An 18,862-nucleotide genomic window follows, 5' to 3' on the forward strand; every position below is an offset into this window, starting at 1 on the left:
AAGAACAACGGGAGGTCAGTTTCTCCCTCGTCTTACCAGGTCGTGATCCTTTCTACCCCTCTTCCTTCTACTGAGCAACGACGTAGACTTCTCAACAAAATAAATGACAGGGATGAAATGAGCACACCTTTATGGCTGTGCAGTACCCAGTCCAAAAGAAATAGCTGGGCTCCATCCAAGCCAGAGCAGGACTGGAAGCATACCACAGCAATCGCAGGGCCATATTTAGGCAGTCAGAAAGGAGTGACCAAGAGAGAAATGGTCAGGGGAAACTGTATGCCTGAATACCAGCAGATGGCAAACTCCTGAGCTAAAAACAAGGTGTGCATCTACAAAAGGACCGATTCACAATTCAGACAGCTCGGCTATGTATCTTGCTTTCCATCACCACCAAACTGCATTTAAACAAACTACCCATCTGTCTGATCTCATCTCATCGCCTTAAGTCATGTAGGCACCTGTACCTAAGCTAGGCATATTACACCTGACCAGTCTACTTGGAGATGTGATGAATCATGTGCTGCCGGTACCCGTTTCTCACTGTTGACTCCAAGAGGATTACTAGAATGACTAATTCAGTAGAGGATTGCCACCAGTTATGGCTTATCTCTTCAAGTGCCTTTGCAGGGGTAGACCTGAGCTATATGACATAATGCAATCAGCTGCAAAATAAAATGAATCTCATGTGTACTCTTAACATCTCAAAAAGGGTGAGAAATTGCACCATCTCCTTACTGCATGCATTCTTCCCTAAAATCTCAGGTGGTTATGGGAAACAAAAGAATAATATCGAAGCAATCGAATCTGCGGCTGTAGAACTAGCTCTGTGTATGATTCTAGCCAAAGATAACTAGAGACAGTTGATAACTTCAGTGGAAGTTCCTTTCTGTATTTTCACATTTGTGCAAGAAGAAAGGAAAAGGAAGAGGAAAGCAAAGCAAAGCAAACAAAGCGAAGCAAAGCGAGAAGCCAGAGAAGCTGCAAAACTTACCTCGCCTGTGTTTAGAGATCTAATATTTTGTGTAAGGGCTGTACAACTTTATCTCCTCAACTTCTGTCTCTCCTGGTATGAATGTGTTAGAGCACAGTGCCTTTAAAGAACATAGAATGGCTTCTGGAAAGCTTCCAAAACTTGCTTAGGAGGTGGCTGTTAGTGTATAATCCAACCCCATCTAATTCATTACTTGCTTTCGTGTGTCACAAGTGTATCTTGATGTTTCCTGCCTGTGTGAGAAGTGGTTTAATAGGCTGTGTGGATGATGTGACCTGGATGTGCTGAATGATGCTTTCATACCCCAGCAGCTGCAAGAAGGGCTGAGAAGAAAACCATTTAAGCACCAACCTTTAACCCTCTCGCAGGAAATCTTCCACCTGAAGGGCTCTTGGGGCTGGAGGAGGGAGGGGTGGAGGCTTCGTGAAGGGAAGGCGTGAAAGAAAGGGGCAAAGGAGGAGAATGAGTTCTGTCTCGACTGAAAAGTTTAAGTAAATATATTTTAAAGAAACAGTTGTCAGTCAATGCTTTTATAATGATATCACAAAGGCATTTCAGGGTTTCTCCATAAGAAATAACAGTCAAAGGAGTAGCTGAGTATTCAAGTGGACAAGCATATGCATGGACCTATCCAGCTAACACTTCTCGGAGTTCTTCGTTAATCTAAGCTGATAGTTGTATGGATTTCCCCTGTGTAAAGGGCCATTAGGTCCACTGCTCTGGCTTCCTAGCATTGTGAATGCTAAAAGAGTCCATTTGTAATCCAGATATTTTCTCTCCTTTTTTTAACTTCTGTGTATTCCAAAAAAACATGTAAAAGAGAAATCCTCATTAAAGGAAAAAAGGAAAGAAACCTCAAGCTGTAGGAAGAGTAACCATCCTCCAGGGATGGTCAAGAATTCCTATCACAGGAGTCTTTTAAGGACAGGTTGGGCTCATTTCTCTCAGGAGTGGTTACGATTAAGTTTTGATAGGGACAGAAGATGTCCTGGGTGACCTCTTGATGACCCTCCAAGTCCTATCTCACCAGAAATTTCATCACTGGAAATCCAGTGAATAAAGCCTCTTTGCAAGAATTTGCATGTTTTAACAGAGGTCAATGAATTACCAAGTCAGTCAAAAAAATCCTTCATTTACGAATTGGGAAACTGAGGGAGGAAGTCACCTATTTAATGCAGATGGAAGTCAGCGAATTTAACCCTGACTTAGTCACTCTAGGCTCTTCTGAGGAAAAAAAATGAATGTCTCTGGTCTATCTCAGAACTGACTTTAGGATGCGATTAGGTCTGAAATGGACATCTAGCTTTTAAACAAAATAATTTAGGGCAGACAAATCTCACTGTCACGATGGGCCCCATCTTTCTTAACCTGAGCAGCTGCAGTCAAAGGTGAACCTATGAAATGAAACAAACGAAGCAAATAATAGACATGCTGATTTATATCAGCATATCATCTCAACCAAGGCCCAAGTCAAATTCATCATGGCTCTGAACTCTACTGTGTATTTGTAGCTTATGCCTCATGGACGTCGGGAAAGATATTGTCTAGCTACTGTCCTTTACTTTGTTTTGCTGAAATTTCTGGAAATGTGGAATGGCCTGAGAGCAACATAGTTAATGTCTCCATCTCCTCTGCACAGAATGCCAGCGATCTCCACAGTGAAAACAGAAATCCTAAAATTAATGAGAATAAATACTGGTAAAGAAATGCCTTGGTGAAAATAGTCCCCTAACTTAAATGTCCTTTTACTGTCGCCTGGAGCCTTGGGCAGCTTAATGAGGGTTAACAGTAGTCACTACAGGAAACAAGAGTATTGGGTAGGAAGGTAAACAAAGTCTTACAGTCTTTGGGAAAGGAAGAGGAACAGCAGATGACAGAAGCCAGAGATCAGGCCAATAGCATCTGGCCTGCTCACCTAGTATGAGTCAGCCTGCCACTTTCTGTACCCAGTGGCACACATGGCAGCAACTTGGCTAGCATCACATTCATGTCCTTTTGTTTCCCTAGCCAAATGGACTACCAGAGGTGACTTAATGCACAAGTCCAAATGAAGAATTGCTGCTACCTCCTGCTGCAAAATAATTCCCCGTAGGGATGTGCTTAGTGCCAGCAAAGGAGAAAGGTCTTTTCTCCATTTTCATTCCACTTACCTTGGCACCTGGCTCTGGACACCACTATGGCAGCAGGTCATGCTCAGGGGAGCTGCGATTTGGACAAGGAGGGACTGTGCATGGTGAGATGAACGAGGTTTGCAGCTGGATAGTGAATACTGGCAAGGGGGTTGTTGATAGAGCCATGGTGAATGTGTGTTGTGAATTTGATGATGGGCAGGATGGGGACAAGGCACGGTGTAGAGGGAAGTTGTGAAACTTGAAATTGATGCTACATGGCCAGGGGCTGTCTTCATGGAGTTTGTGAAATCAGAAGTGCCCGAGGTGTGGTGAGGGACCGTGCTGAAAGACAGTATGAAGTGGCAGGTAATACTGTGGGTGCTAAGCTGTGTTGAAAGACCTTGTGACATCAGAAGCGGACATCGTGTTTTGAAGGGTAACACTAGGAGAGGTTGCAGAATTGTGGCTGCTGAGGTGTCATAAGGCTGGCTACAGAGTTCAAGGAGACCCTACTGTAGAACAGGTTCTGTGAAGTAGTAGGGGACAATGTATGGTGACAGCTTCTGTTGGGAGAGGTTTTGTGGTCAGAAGATGACACTCGGTAGTGATGAGTGTGCTAAGGGAGGTTCTGCAGTGACAGTGGACCCTTGGGGAATGAGAAGTTGTGTTGAGGGAGGTTGTGAAATCAGCAGCAGGCATTATGGAAGAGGACTGACAACTTCTCAATCTGTGTGACCCTGAGCAGCAGTAGAGCATCTTCTGCAAGGTCTGTGAAACTAGAGCTATGCTGCTGTTATTTGATGCAGGCTTTCATTAATTAGTTTCGTTAAGGAAGTAGACTCAGGTTTTGAATATGCTTTGGAGACAAGAGACCAATCTTACCAAAGTCTTATAAGAGCTATACGAGAACTGTGAGTGACTTTTTCAGCATGCTTTTGCATGGTCTATGGAAGTCATAGGATGGTTACTTCACTTGCATTATATGGAATGCAAAGTTTTTGATGATTCGGCATATCTCCACAGGGCGTCCATTACAACCAGTATGACAGTACATGACAGTACATATCAATGGCCCAGGCTGATGCTATTTAACATTATGAAATCTGTTTGAAATGCCTTAGATAGAAAGCTAATCACCTGACATTCCCTGAATGCCCAATGGAGAGAGAGGCACCTCCAGAGGATGTAAACCACCATCGTAGACCCTCTCAATCACTGACAGTAAGAGACAAGCATTCTCAGAGGTGCCATCTGCCACATGTTTGCAATATATTTCTTGTGGTCCAAGAGAGGTCGGTGATAGGATGACTGCAAGGAATAGGGATCATGTGCAGAATTTTCTGCCCTGAACTAACATTAAGATAGCCAGCCCAGCCTACCATGGAGCATGCCCTCAGCATGGGAGCTATGTTTGTCCTCTGACTTGCTCAGTATCTCTCTGGGAAGATGCCAGGACACAGAGCACTCTAGAAGGTCAGTGGTCATGGCTAAGAAGAATGCGTTCCTCGGGGGCCACCAGCGCCCTGAAAAAAAAACACATTTCTGCTTTCTTGGGGACAGTTGAAAGGAGACAGGCAGCCAAGGATGTTAGTGCTGAGTGTGTTCCTCAACATAGTCCCTGTACCAGTGGCATGAGGTGCCTGCAAGGGACACCTGCCACCCTGAGGGTAGCAAGCCTAACTCCACTCATCAGAAGAGCTCCTAGACACCAGCGTTTGAAATAGTCTTTATTTTCTCATTGATTGCAACATAAGGCACTCATGGTACTGTTGGTATTTCTGCAATGTGGTTGAGGCCTGGAGGAAGGAATCTATATGCGCATATGAGTGTTTCAGAGCAGTCCAATTTTCACCACATGCAGAAGGGTCAGAGAAAAACTCTAAAAAGACTTGATTTGCTTCCCTTTCCCAAGCCTCTGCCCTCAGTAGTTATCCCCACCCTTCCTTTCCCACAGCTACCCCCTTCTCAACTCCAAGAGCTCCTACTGCAGTCAACCCTCTTCTCTCCCTCACCTCAGCCTACCTCAAACATCAAACAAAAGTAGCAAACAAAAGTCACAATATCACAAAATAGGTCTAATTTGTCTAATCAAAGACAATTCCTGACTGTAGAGGCAGAGAGAGACCTTTGCTGCTTCACCACGTGATACCCAAAGTCTGAGTGAGATTTGTCCCTCTGGAGCCAACACCTGCCCATTTTGAAGCTTGCACAATCACACTGTTAAAACTCTTTTCTTCCTCTTCATTTTGTAAGTAAGTGGCACACAACAAGCACACTTCTTGTCTGCAGGGTTTCTGTTGTATTACTGCGAATAAATCGCTGTGTTTACTATTTTTCTAAAGTCCCTTTCAGGTCAAGCTGCTAAAATACTTTAATTCTCTGGGGCCAGAGGTGAACGACGAGTCATCAAATGCTGTTAGAGCCCTGTGCAGTTTGGGGAGACTCCTCCTATCTGCAGGAGAAAGAAATAGGCACCTTTTTACACATGTTGTCAAAGGGAGGCCCAGAAGCATTCAGGGGAGGCAGGCAAAGGCTGATAATGCCCAAAGAGGCTTATTGATGCCTAGCACCCAGGCTGTGAAGGCCTCAATGTCTGATCTCCCTTTCCCACCCCACACGCAGCAGACAAGCCGTTTCTCTTCTGGGGGTCTTGGCAGGATTTGGGGCGAGACATTGCACAGGAAGTGATTTTTGAAGGAAACATTGGAAGAAGGGACATCCTCCTCTGGAATAATCCCATTCCAGCTGTTCTCATGTTCCAAGAAAGAAAAAACAAAACAGAATACAGTTACTCTGACAACTTCCCGCAATCTCTACTGACTGCTCATTTGTACATCTCCTTTATAACAGCATTTGGCCAGAGTACGAACGCACCAAGAGCCTTTCACAGATGCATGCAAAATCCCACAGCATCCCTGGGAATGGAATCCCTGGCAGGTAATTTTCTCCCCACCTACTGTAAAAGCAACCAGAGAAGTAGAGCAGAAATAGGAAACTGCCTCACAACATGAAAGAGCCCCATTCTCATCTGCCGCTGACTTCATCCCAGCCTCCTCAGTACAGTGAAAACACTCCTTCCTGACAACACCTGCTTCATTACGCCACAGGAGACAGAAACTGAATCTGCAGGCTGAAAGAACTTCCTTGTCTTTTTCACAGAAACTGTTTCCCAGAAGATCCATGGGATGAATCAGAAACCAAGAGAAAGACACTAGAGCTGATGCCAGGTCCCAGCTTCTCTGAGCAGTCAATTCCGATGCACTGGGGCAGGAAGGTAAGCATTTCTGGGATAGGTTCAGCATTTCCTTGCCATCATTAATGCTTTGGGATGTTCTCTGTCTCTGCTGTTCCATCTTCATGTCCTCTCTCACAGACATCCACACACACACGATCACTGCGTAGAGTTACCCCCGCCTCATCTCCTGCTCCTCGCTCTCTATAAGTAGCAATGTTTTCTTCTGCTTCTATTTTTTAACTCTGTTGAACTGCCTCACCCTGTCTTCCTGCTTCAACCTCTCCAAATTTCTGCATGATTTTGCCTTCTCCTCAATATGTAGCACCTTGCTGTTACCTTCCCAGACATCAACCATGCATACTCCGTGAGCGATAGCTGTCCCAGGCCACAAGGCTGTAAGTATAAAAGCAGTGTATCAGTCACTAAATTCCCCTCTGTCTCTTGCAGAAACAGAGAGAAGAAGAAACTTTCTCCATTTTGGTTATTTCATAGTGACTGATCAGTTCATAATGCTCTCCTTTCAAAGCAGTTCAAGCCTGGCTGAAGGGACTAATTACAGTGGGACTGTGCAAAAGGCAGAGCCGTCATATGCTCTCCTCAAGTTCATGGAGAGCTTCTGTCTCATCAGCTCTGCCTCTGGCATGGTGGGAAATGGCATGGTCCTGTGGTACCTCGGCTTCCACATCCAGAGGAACTGTTTCACTGTCTACATCCTGAAGCTGGCTGCCGCTGACTTTGGCTACCTGCTCTGCATTGCCATCGAAACAGTTCAGTGCCTGATGCACTGCAATGTGGGAGTGCAGTCTGGGATATTCCTCTTCCTGGATCTTTTCACGTACAGGACTGGCTTGTATCTCCTGACAGCCATCAGCATTGAGAGGTGCCTGTCTGTCCTCTGTCCCATCTGGTGCCGAAGCCATCGCCCAAAGCACTTCTCCGGCATCATCTCCGGCCTGCTCTGGAGCCTCTCGCTGCTGCTGAACATGCTGGGGTACGTTTCTAGCACTGTTCGCCCCTCCAGCAACTGCCACATACTCCTCATCACCCTTGGAGTCCTGGACTTCCTCTTCTGCACGCCCCTCATGCTGGTATTCAGCCTCACCCTCTTCCTCAAAGGCAAGTGCAGCTCCCAGCACCTCCAAACAGGCAGGCTCTTCACCCTGATTATGCTCACCGTCCTCTTCTTCTGCTCATTCTGAAGGGGATGGAAACACACAGCCGCACCATAGAGTCGATACTTGTCAGTTCCCAACACACTCTCCTCCCTAAGATGCAGGTGCAAATCCCAGGCTAAGAGGTTTCTGAACCTCTTGAAGCCACAGAGGGCTGCACTGATGCTCCCGTCGTCTGGGGCAAGTGCACTGCATTGGGTAGCGCTGCCCTGCCAGGGAGTGCTGGGCAAGCACCTAGGCAAGCAGCAGCCCTACTCGGAGCACTACCATTTGACACCAGTGCTAGCAGCAAGGAGAGAGAGCAGGAGGGAGGGCTTTTCAAGTGAAAGGGTAGAGGAGGTGGAGGAGCAGGAGCACCTGGGCAGCAGCCCTCTCTGAGGGGACACAGTGAGTCAAATGTAAAACCAGATCAGCAAAGGCTGTGTCCCTTGAGGGATGCTCACAGTTTTACAGCTCGGGTGGTTGTTTCCTTCGTAAGCGCTTAGCTGCCTTGGAGTTTCTCCAAAGTCTGGGGTAAAGTGTGTGTGGCGCCCTCAGCTGTTCGCTCTCGGCTCTTCCTGCTGCATCGCACAGCACTGCACTGCACAAAGGGGAAGGGCAGGAGCGCTCTCTCCTCCTGATTTTCTTGCCTGCTGTTTGCTTGATTTCTGTTTGCAGCGGGCAGAAGCAGGAAAAGAAAGACGACGCTCCCATGGCTGCTTGCTCTGCGATGGACGTCTGCCAGCGGCCATCTGCCAGGGCAGCTTTTGGATCTGCGCTCAGAAGGGCAGGCTGTGACCAGCCTCTGGCAGCTCTCCGTTGGGAAGAAGGCCCATTACCGCTGCCGATCCAGGTAAGCAAGCCTGGCAAGGGTGTTGGGGCCCTTGCAGTGCTTCAGAACAATAATCTATATGAGAGAATATTGAACTGAAGCTGTTTAGAATTAATTGCTTAGCATAACTTGCTTAGCATTAGTTGCTAAATTTGCTGAACCCTTAGGCCTCAGGCTGTGAACTTGCTGTGAACTTTTACATAGATAAGTAAAAGGGGGCCCCAGAGCCGGTTCAAGCTAGAGAGATAAAGAAGTTGCACGGACAGCAGGAATAGCCAACCTTGAAGATAAGAAGCAAGTTCCCCATAGGTAGCCAATCATATTATAGCCACTGCTGCGTGCTTTAAAGTAGCCAACCAATCAGATTGTAGAAGTGCCGCGTGCTTCAATGCAGCAAACCAATCAGAATAACCAAAGTGCCGCGTGCTTGCATGCCATGACTGCACAAACATATATAAGATAGGCAAATTGCTGAATAAAGTTGGAATTGAATCTGCATTCTGTGACTGCGTCTGATTCATTCTCGCTACTCCCGCGGACCGCGACACAAGGAAGTTATCATTGCCCCAACCCGATTTCTTGTGTTACAATGCCAGACGCGAGCCTTTAAAGCAGTGCAATGATCACGCTGCTCGCATCTGTGGCAAGGGCGCTGAGCCTCGGCGGGGCGAGCAGGAGAGCGCTGGGCAACAGCAGCGCCCTGGGCTGGAGCGCCGCGGCTGCGGGGCGCGCTAGCACAGGCTGCGGCCGGGCGAGGTGGGCCGGGGCAGCGGCGGGGCAGAGCGCGGGCGCCGGGCGGCGAGGCGTCGGGGCGCGGGGCCGCTGCGCGGAGCCGAGAGCGCGACAGGCGCGGCGGGGGCGAGGGTGCGGGGGCAGCCGGCGCCGTGGGCGCTGCAGCCCCGGGCAGGCTCGCAGCCTCGGCGGGGCTCGGGGGCGCTTCCCGCCGCGAGGGCGGCTCCCGGCGCGGAGCGCGGCTGCCGGCGGCGCTGGGGGTCGCGGCGGGTGGCGGCGGGTGGGGGCCGGGCGGGCGCTGCGGGCGGGGGTGGGCGCCGGGGGAGCCGGGGGCTGGCGCGGCTCGGCTCGGCTTGGCGCGGCTCGGCCTCCCGGGCGGAGAGCTGTGCCGGGAGAGCCGTGCCCGGCGGCGGAGCGGCTGCCGGGGGCGCTGGCGGGCCGAGAAGGGGGGCCGGGGCCGAGGCGAGGGGCCGAGAGAGCGCGAGCGCCGCTTGCCGCCGAGCGGGCGGAGGAGAGCTGCTGGGGGGGGGCGGCGGGCAGCAGGCAGCGCTGCGGGCTGAGACGTGCCCGGCGTGGGGCGCCCCGAGCACAGCAAAGTGCCACTGCCTGGGGAAGAGTTTTCCTCCCCTCCCCTGCTTGCTGCAGGTTTGTTTTCCTTCTCTGAGAATCCCTGGGGGCGCGAGCAGGTCCGAAGAAGAATGACCTCTGCGCTGCCTTGCAATGTTGCCTAATAGACAACGGCATAGGCAGTAGCGCAGGCGACGCCAGAAAAACCGCCTGTCACCGTTTGGGCAAAGATGGTCGAGTTTTCCGTTGCTTTCTTTTGAGAGAGGCACTGAGATTACTTGGAAGACGTCCAGATGTGTGTAGGTCAAAGGCACTGACGACCATTGGTCTCCTAAAAATGCCAGGCACGAGACTTTCAGGCAATGCACATGCGAAAGGAAGGCCGAACACCTCGATCTCAACAGATCATGTATGTATACGCAATAGGTATGGAACACCAACAGCAACAAACAGCCATATAAAAGGATTGATATGAGCTTTATTGGTATATCCTCACTATATTTGGATATATATACAAACAGATGTCTTTATATTATAACTACAGGCTTTCTTTACTGAATTGAGCACTGAGGACTAAACAGCAAATAATGAAAAAGAATGGCAGAGTAGAAGCACGTTTCCTGTTACTGAGCACGGGAGAAGTTTTCAATTTCTTCCTTCATTTCCTAAAAAAAGATAAAAAAAAGATAAAAAAGGCATAATAATTGCCAACTAAGCACAGGCAAACTTGCTATAAGCTGGAATAGAAATGTAAAATCCTGTAGCTAGCTGCTTTGTATAAAATGAAAGTCTGAGTAGATGCCTTCCAGGTGGAAGTCAGCAACTCGTATGTAACACAGACTACTAAGCAGGAAAGAGAGGAATAGCGAATAAGCAGGATACCCACTGTGCACAAGGAAGAAGTGCAGAACAGTGACAGGAAGTGCTGTGTAACCAAAGTACCTCTATCAACTGCGTTTTGTCATCGTCTTGCCAATGGCGGTAAACACACTGGCTGAGCACCAGATGTAGTTTTTCGAGGTGGCGGATGTTGCAGTGCTTTGTTGCATCGCCAACGACATTCAGCAGTTGCTGAAGAAAAAAGGGAGACAGTACAAGTTTGCGTTAGCACGAGATCATTTGAATGGGCTCTCGATGTGTTCAGACACAAAAGAAAATGGTCCCCCACAACTCGCATCCTCCTTCCTTGTATGGCTAAATAAAAAAGGAGTGAAACGTCCAAGAACAGACTAAATATCGCAGCAGATTTCCATGGAGGAAATGAGCTGCTGTGTCCGACTTGCGAGAAAAAGCAAGGCTCCAGTTTCAGCTAGCATTGTGCTGCTCCTCAGGCGATCAATCACCTCCACGATCCTAACTGTAAGTGAACTTCTCTGAGAACAGCGGGAACTGCCATGGCCCGTTTTGTAGTAAAGCACAGCGGCTGCCACAGCAAAGGCCCTCTTGCCTTGGATGAACTTCTGTGGCTGCAATGCAGGGCCCTGCAAAATGCATCTTTTGAAGAGAGGCCACAGAGCCTCTAGAAAGAGGGCTGCCAGCTGGCAGTGGGAGCCTCCTCAGGTGCTTCTGTCTCCCCGTTAGCTGAATGTTGCCCATGCCTGCAGCTCTGCTGGCAGAATGGATAGCTCAAGGGTCGTCAGCAGAGCGGGAAGCAAAGGTGGATCAGTGAGCTCCAACCTACCCTGAGAGAGATGCTGGTTTCCTTCTCAGCAGGGGGTGAGCATTTCCTCCTCTTCTCTGCTAGGCTCTCTGAGGGCGATGCGTTCCTCCTTCGCTTTTGTCTGCAGGCAGCTGCACAGAGATAGGAGAAAAAGCAAGCCAAAGCATTAGCTAAGCAGTTCTGTCTGCACAATCTAGCACCGTCGTCTTACTTGGTGCACAAGGGAAATGGTGAGAGGGACTGAAGTACCATTGTGCTGGCTCACTACATACATGTGTTGAGGGAGAGAGGGCAGCAAGTGAAGGGGGTCCAATTGTTATTAGAATTAAAAAGCGCAAGAACTATTAGATTATATCATGCATAAAAGAATGCCCTTGAAGATTTTGTGCACAGAGCAGACTGTAGACCGAAGGCATGAGCACAAAGCAAGGTCATAAGCTCAGGTGGCTTCGTCTCTCATCACAGGAAGTAAAAGAGGTGAGAAGCAGAAAAGTCTTTGGAGACAAGCTCTCCTTCCCCTGTGTTCCAAAAGCAGAGGTTGCCTAAGCCTCACAGACAGACGGCAATGACTTGGTGCGGGGGTGGCGGGCAGGAAGGCAAGAGGGAGAGGAAGAGAAAAAGGAAGCAAAAGCACAGGAAAAATCCTCACTGTTTCCTCTTACCATAAGAACTTGTGCAGTGTTCAGCAACTGCTCTAAACAGCGTGTTACATTTGAGGAGTTAGCCATTGTGGGGCCATCGAGGCCAGTGTTTTACAGTGTGAGCCAAGCTCTGTGGCTGGGCTTTATTTCATAAGCATGTTGAGTGACTGTCCTGGGGACTGACCTCACATGCTGCACCTAATTTGGAAATGGAATGCCTTTGGCATAAAGCCACCGGCATCAGCAAAAGCAGGTATGCCATGACAAGAGGGAAGATATCAATGTCATTGGCACCTTATCCAAAAAAGGAAAAAGGAAAAAAGAAAAAAGGAAGAAAGGACTTGCCAGTAGAGAGGGGTGTACTGGACTCTGCAGGCACCGCTGGCCATCTCTCGTCCCCTTGCTCCTTGAGCTGCCTCTCTTCCTCCTCTCTCAGCAGTCGAGGCTCAGGTGGTGATGCTGCAGGCAGGAGGACTTCCCGTGCCTGACAAGCTTCAGTCAACCAGAAAAGGTTAGCCAAGTGATGATACTCGGACACAAGCAGAGTAAACCTTCGTGCCAGGAAATCTATTACCAAAGCAAATGCCGAATGGCTGCTAAGCTAGAGATAGCAACGCTGTGTTTGTAGAATAGGCTCACCTGCTTTCTTTTGTGGTGCGGCAGGCTTAGCAGCTTGCTGGACAAGCAAGTCCTCAGAAAACTTTCTCCCTTCCTCCTCGCTAGGTGACTGGACATTGAAAACTTCTCCATAAAGCTCAGAAAATAAAGCTCGTACCTGAGGTGGGAGGAGAAAAGACAGCGCAGCTGTAAGCCCCCCCCCCCCCACCAAATTTGTGTTCTGCTCCACAAAGATGAATTCCTTTTCCAGTGAAGCTGAGGAATGCTTTGAATAAGGGAGAGACTAGAACAAGTTTGCTTCTTGGCCTTAAAGGTGAGATTGTAGTGGGTCAGCAGGGCAATTTAGGGCATCTTCTTTAAGGAACACCTCTAGGATTAAAGCTCTGTGAAGCGACCCGAGGTTCCAGTGCTCCAAGGGAGGACACTGAGCATCTCCTAGGTTGCCTGTTTTGGATTTACTTGCCTTGCTGCCCTTCATGTTGAAGCCTTGTGGCAACTGCAGAGGGAAGAGATGCCAGCAGGGTGCCCTAGTAATGCCGGTGTTGAATGGCTTAGGAGAGCACAGTATTTGGGTGCTTAATGGAGTGATAAATTAACATGAGACTGAAAGAAGCCGGGAAGGCAGTGAGAGAAATACCTCTGGCGGGAGATCTGCATGGCAAACATCTGACGTAGCGAGCAACAGCACTGGAGCATATGCTGGAATGCCCTCTAGTAATGTTGTGAGCGTAGCTCTCAAGGTGAGTCCAGCAGCCTCCCACCAGGCATGGATATGTGGAATAGAAAGGATGCTCGGTGCTGTCCTCTGGGCTTTTCGGATCAACTAGTCAAAAGGAAGTTTGGAGAAGACTGTTGAAGCGGGTAGCAGAGGCTGCTGCTGAACAGCAATGGATCAATCAAAATTGCCTGCAAAACGGGACTGCACCAAGACAAAGCGTCCAAACAAGCCACCAAGAATAAGGTAACATTGCTGCTTGGACCCAGTTCCTTCAGCCTCTCCACAGCGAGAGGCAGGCCTGAATCTCTGCCTGATTTCCAAACTGCTTAGATGTCAGGTAACTTGCCCAGAGCCTCACGCCCGGTGCGAGTGGTAGTGTGCTTGAAAAAACAGGCCCAGCCCTTCAGCAGGGTCCACATCAGCGTGGGGCCACTGCTACACCGCTCAAATCCAGCAAGCGTGTTCTTGCCTCTTCCCTGCGGTATGATGAGAGAAGAGAAACCCTTTTCTTCCCCCCTCCCAAGCCTGGGTTGCATTTCAGTGTTATAAAGAGGGAGGCTAGAGAAAGGGCAGGACGTGCAGTCAGGCTGAGGCAGAGGCGCCTCCTGGGAGCTACAGAGCCTGAAGAGGCAAGGGAAACAACTCTGGAGAGCCCACTGTCATGAGCAGCAGCTCTTGCCATGCAGAGGGCTTTATCAAGAGCATCTTGGAGCTCCCTGAGCTGCTAGCAACATCCTTACTGTTTAGCCTGGAATGGAAAAGGTGCTCATGCACAACGTCCTTCTTCTCCATTGTTCAGCGTACAAGAAAAGTGTTCTTTCAGCGCGAAATAAACACCAGAGGAAGCAGAGGAAAGCCAGGCCACTACCATTAACTGTGGGAGGTCTGCCTACTTCCCCTGAGTCTATTCATCCTGTGAGATTGCAGAGAGAAGAGGTACCTGTGCGCATCTTTCTTCGGGTGAGGTGCTGCTAGCAAAGAGAGCCGGCAGGTCCAGCACGTGAACCGCAAACCTCTCCAGCGCGTGTATTAGTGCAGGCGCCAAGTGGGAACTTTGCCCGTACCCGGGCTCTCCAGCGATTAAGAACCTGGGCCTGTGACATGTTGGCTGGCAACAAGCATTGCTAGGAGCGCAACTGCAAAACAAGAAGTTTGCAAAGGAAGTGATCAGTCAAGACAGAGATGTTCAAGGTGTCTTTCTTTGTCCAGCACACACTGGTCTGGATCTCTTCCCCCCGGCCGTGAGGCTCTTATGTTCAGGATGTCTTGACTGAGCAGCCTTGAAGCCTCTGCCTTGGTCAAGTTTAGGTGCAGGGGGTCCACTGGAAATGGAGAAGGTGGTCGGGAAGGAGCAGAAGAACCTTGTGGGAAATCAAATGCCGTGGGCTCTGAAAGGCCTTAGCTGTATCTAACAAAGTGCAAAACATTCCTGTGAGTCCATAGAACTGGAGGATATTTATTAGATTCCTTCATTCAGTTGGTTTCATCTTTCCTTGTGTGCTCTCTCCTAGATTGCAAATACAACTTTCTCGTGGTTTTTGCTCTGTTATCATGGAATGCATCTGTGAACAGCACCTTTTTTTTTAATTTTTTTTGCCATCCCAGTACTGCAGGACCTTTTCTGGCTCAGGCCAAGGAGCCTAGAGACTGGTCCAAGTTCTGTGGGTCAGAAGCCTTCCTGAGCAGCACAGTAAGAGAGAGTGAGAAAAATTACTGATGCAGCTGGGACCCCATAAGCTAACTTCTCCACTGTGGGATTGAATTACTTTCACATTGCACTATCAAAATATGAATGTAAGCATAGTGTCTTAAAGATCGCAAATGAAGCCTTTTTTGCAGGGTTTTTATTATGCCCTTTTAGCCGGCCATTCCTCAATTTTCTTCCTACGAAGTGAGTCACTCCTGCATTCCCAATCTGGGAAGCTAGGTGGCTCCACAAACCCACACTGCATTTTGTAAGCTAAGAGGAGAGACATCACATTTCTTTGGCCTTGAATCCTTGAAGAACAGCATGCATGAAATCAGCATGCCCTAATTGTCTGTGGATGTCTTTGGTGGAGGAAAAGGAGGCTGGCTCCTTCCGGATGATCAGCTGGAGCTACTTGCTTTATTACAACTGTAGCACCTAGTTATATCTCTGTGCTTCCTGCTTGCAGTTTTTGATACCAAAGCACCCTGGACTAACTCTTCTGTCCTCCCTCATCTAACGCCCCTCCCACTTGCAACGGCCACGACAGCTTGGAAAGCCCCAGCAATCAGAAGAATTTCAATGAAAGGACACGGGCAGTTACCTGTTACAGTTAAGGAAGGTTTGCTTTTGCTGGCCAGGCCTTGGAGGAAACGGCTCATCTTCAGGACCAGAAGGTGACTCCTCATCACAGTCCATGCAGTCATTTTCTAAGAAATGAGTGGTACCATGAGAAGGCAAAAGACGCTTGTTGACTTTCCCAAAGAGTCTGCAACCTTCTCTTGTGCTAAGACAGCTTCTAAATGTGAGCTGAAACCCGGGGCCTTGTATTTCTTCGTCTGAGGAGCATACGCTGAATGCCATTTTCCAAAGCCTTCAGTCTCTACAGAGCTCTCCTAAGTGTCTGGATTTGCGCAAGCTATGTTTTGCTAGCGGTGAAAGCTCCTTTTCTCCTTGCAAACGGGAAAGATGATGCTGACAACCTTCAGAAACTGGATGCTTGAGTGGAGAACATAGAGTTCTGTAGTGTGAAGTGGGAGGAGTTCCCGGCTCTGCCCTCTCTACCATTCAGTTTCACCTCATCCTGACTGAAAGGTTTGTTTCTGTTGCTTGCACAAACTAGCAGTGTTTGCTTTGGGAGAGTTTTACGGCGGTGAAGGCAGTGAAGCCCAACCTGGCTGTTGGTCCTGCTGGAGTGCAAGTGCTGCGTGGGGAAATACCCTCTGCATGGCTTTTAGGAGTCTCTGTAGCGTGTTCTGAAGCAGTGGCTTGGAAAGGGGTGGCAGTGGTTGTCCAGGGGAAGCCACAGCCCTCTGTGAAGCTGGTGCAGTCTTCTGCATAGCCACAAGAAAATCTGTTGCTGTGATTTCAATGGCAGCAACATCGATGTGCAGCTTGTGACTGCTTGTGTAGATCTGCGGATAGTGTCGATGCAAAGCACAGAGGGCAGCTTCAGCGCAGAGGGCTTGAATATCGGCCCCGCAGTATCCTGAGCAACAAGAGCAGAATCCAAAGGGATGTCAGTCTCAGGCAGCAGAAAGGAGTCAAGGACAGGCTTTGCTGAGGGACACTCTCAAAGTCTTTGCATGTGGCCCAAAGGGGAAGAGTTTCATGGGCAATGGCAAAAGAGTTCCTGCACTGCAGAGGAGTGCCCTGATGGGGAGCTTGCATTACGGGAGGCCCAGCGCCCTACAGCCTGTGCTTCGGAAGTAGGCCTCTGAGCCAACCTTAGCTCCTGAGGAAGACGCCCCCCAGAGCCTTCCATGTTCTCAGAGGCAAGGGAAGGCAAGGAGACAGAAGCAGCTTGGGTACTGCCTGGCACAAGCTCAGACGCTGTCAGGAGCCAGGCACAGGCAGGAACTCGGTGCGTTTTTTCATCTTACCGACGCATTTTTCAGCAAGCTCCTCAAGCAGTGCGTCCAGGGGCTTAGGGCTCCAGTCTCTGGTGTGGATCTTGAAAATCTCTTCGAGCCTACAAACGAGGTGGTCACACTGTGGTTTGTCTTAAGCCTCTTTCTCAAAAAGAAAATAAGCAATGCGCAGTCCCCCTCCCTCCGTCACATTCCCGTAATTGCTTGTCTTCCTCTGCTAAAATTAAGAAATGTTTACATTCTAGTAACACACTGCCTGCTTTTCAAAGCTCAGTACTTTTCAAGTAGATAGGAAGAGTAAGTACAGTAGTAGGAGCAAGAATTCTGACTCCAGCTGCTGTCCTTGAACGAGCAAATGTCAAGCTGTGCCTATGTTCATGGCTGCTCTTTGCCAGAGCTTCAGTGAAGTGTTTCCTGTTTCTGTCCAGTATAGTGTGTTGTGCATTTTTCCTAGCCTTCAGTCCAATAACCTTTTTCTCCTTTTCCCCACAAAATGCGAACTAAAGACAAAAGAATCTGGGGTAGCCAGAAAAAAAAAAGAGAAAAAGAAAAAGAAAAAGAAAAAGAAAAAGAAAGAGAACCGGAGCTCCCTGCTAATACCAGTAACAATGTCAGCTCCCTAAATGCTTTTGGGCGGCTCCCAGGATTCCCAGCCCGGCCACACTCAAGCCCAAGTTTTCCCCCGAGGCTTTCCCAACTGGAGAACTGAGAACAAGGCGGCAACCTCAGAAGGCAAGAGCCTAGGTGGACTCACTAACTAAGCAAAGAGCAAGCCCTTGGGCAAGGAAGAATGTCCATGTGCTCCAGGCGGAGTGAAACTCCTGTTTGCAGCCTTCCTGCCAGTTCTGTGTGGGGAACCGGAGGTGTGGAGCACGTATGCCACTTGTTTCCTTGCTCGCTCTCGGAGATGCTGTGGGGTAAGCCGGTTTTCTTGTCAAGCAAGGCTCTGTGCCAGTAGCAGGAAGGTTGCCGAAACAGCCTTACCTCTTTGTTTGGCAAGGTGAAAAGGAACTCCCTGTCAAAGCGTCCAGGCCTTCGTAAAGCAGGATCCAGGGAGTCTGGCCTGTTGGTGGCTCCAATGACCACGATCTCTCCTCTGCTGTCTAAGCCATCCATAAGCACCAGGAGTGTTGTGACAATAGAACTACCAAAAAAATGTTGTTTGGATTCCCTGCGTTAGTAGCTGTTGTTACCTTTGGCATGACTTTCTCCAAAGTCACGTCGCTCAGAAAGGAGAAGCTTTTCTGGATGAGCTGTTGTTAGCGAAAGGACTCATGGTAAGACAGAAAAAGCGAGGCAAGGTCTCGAGAGAGACCTTGTCCGGACACCAAGCTTAGTGACCTGATTTCAACTCCTGCCTTTAAACTGCTGTGAAGCTCTGTGTCATTGTACTTGAGGAGTTCAGAGTGTGGGTGTATGGGGGTGTGTCCTATAAAGGGAAGCAGGTGGGTCTTCTTTTCCTAGAGATGAAGCAGATGACATGGAGATGGAAGCGAAAGGAAGTACCTGTGAATCTGGTCTTGGCGACTGGAGCGCCCAGGAGCGAGACCGTCGATCTCATCAAAGAAAATAATCGAAGGCCGCATCTCATAGGCCTGGAAGGGAAGTACAGATGCAGGCATACTGACGTATGTGAAACAGAGCACCATGCAGCGAGAACATGCAGGATAAACATTATGGCTGCAAAGGCACTGGCACTGTGCTGGACCCAACATCTGCAAGATTTCCAGCCCCTCAGGCAAAGCAGCACGGCACAGGAACAGGAAACACTGATGTTCCCTTTTCAACAGGAGACACTGCCAAACTGCCCAAGAGGCCAAGTCCTCCTGGAAGGCGTCCACCCTGGAAAAGTAGAGGTCCAACTCTGACCCAACCTACTGCTCATTTCTTCCTTACCTGCCGAAATAATGAGCGCAGCTGTCGCTCGGATTCTCCCACCCATTGACTGAGGCAGTCGGCACCTTTTCTCATGAAGAACGCTATTCTCTTGTCTCCCTGCCTACATTCATTTGCGAGCGCTCGAGCCACCAGTGTCTTTCCAGTGCCTG

This window comes from Apteryx mantelli, chromosome 4, assembly GCF_036417845.1.
Source record: "Apteryx mantelli isolate bAptMan1 chromosome 4, bAptMan1.hap1, whole genome shotgun sequence".
Classification (NCBI taxonomy): domain Eukaryota; kingdom Metazoa; phylum Chordata; class Aves; order Apterygiformes; family Apterygidae; genus Apteryx; species Apteryx mantelli.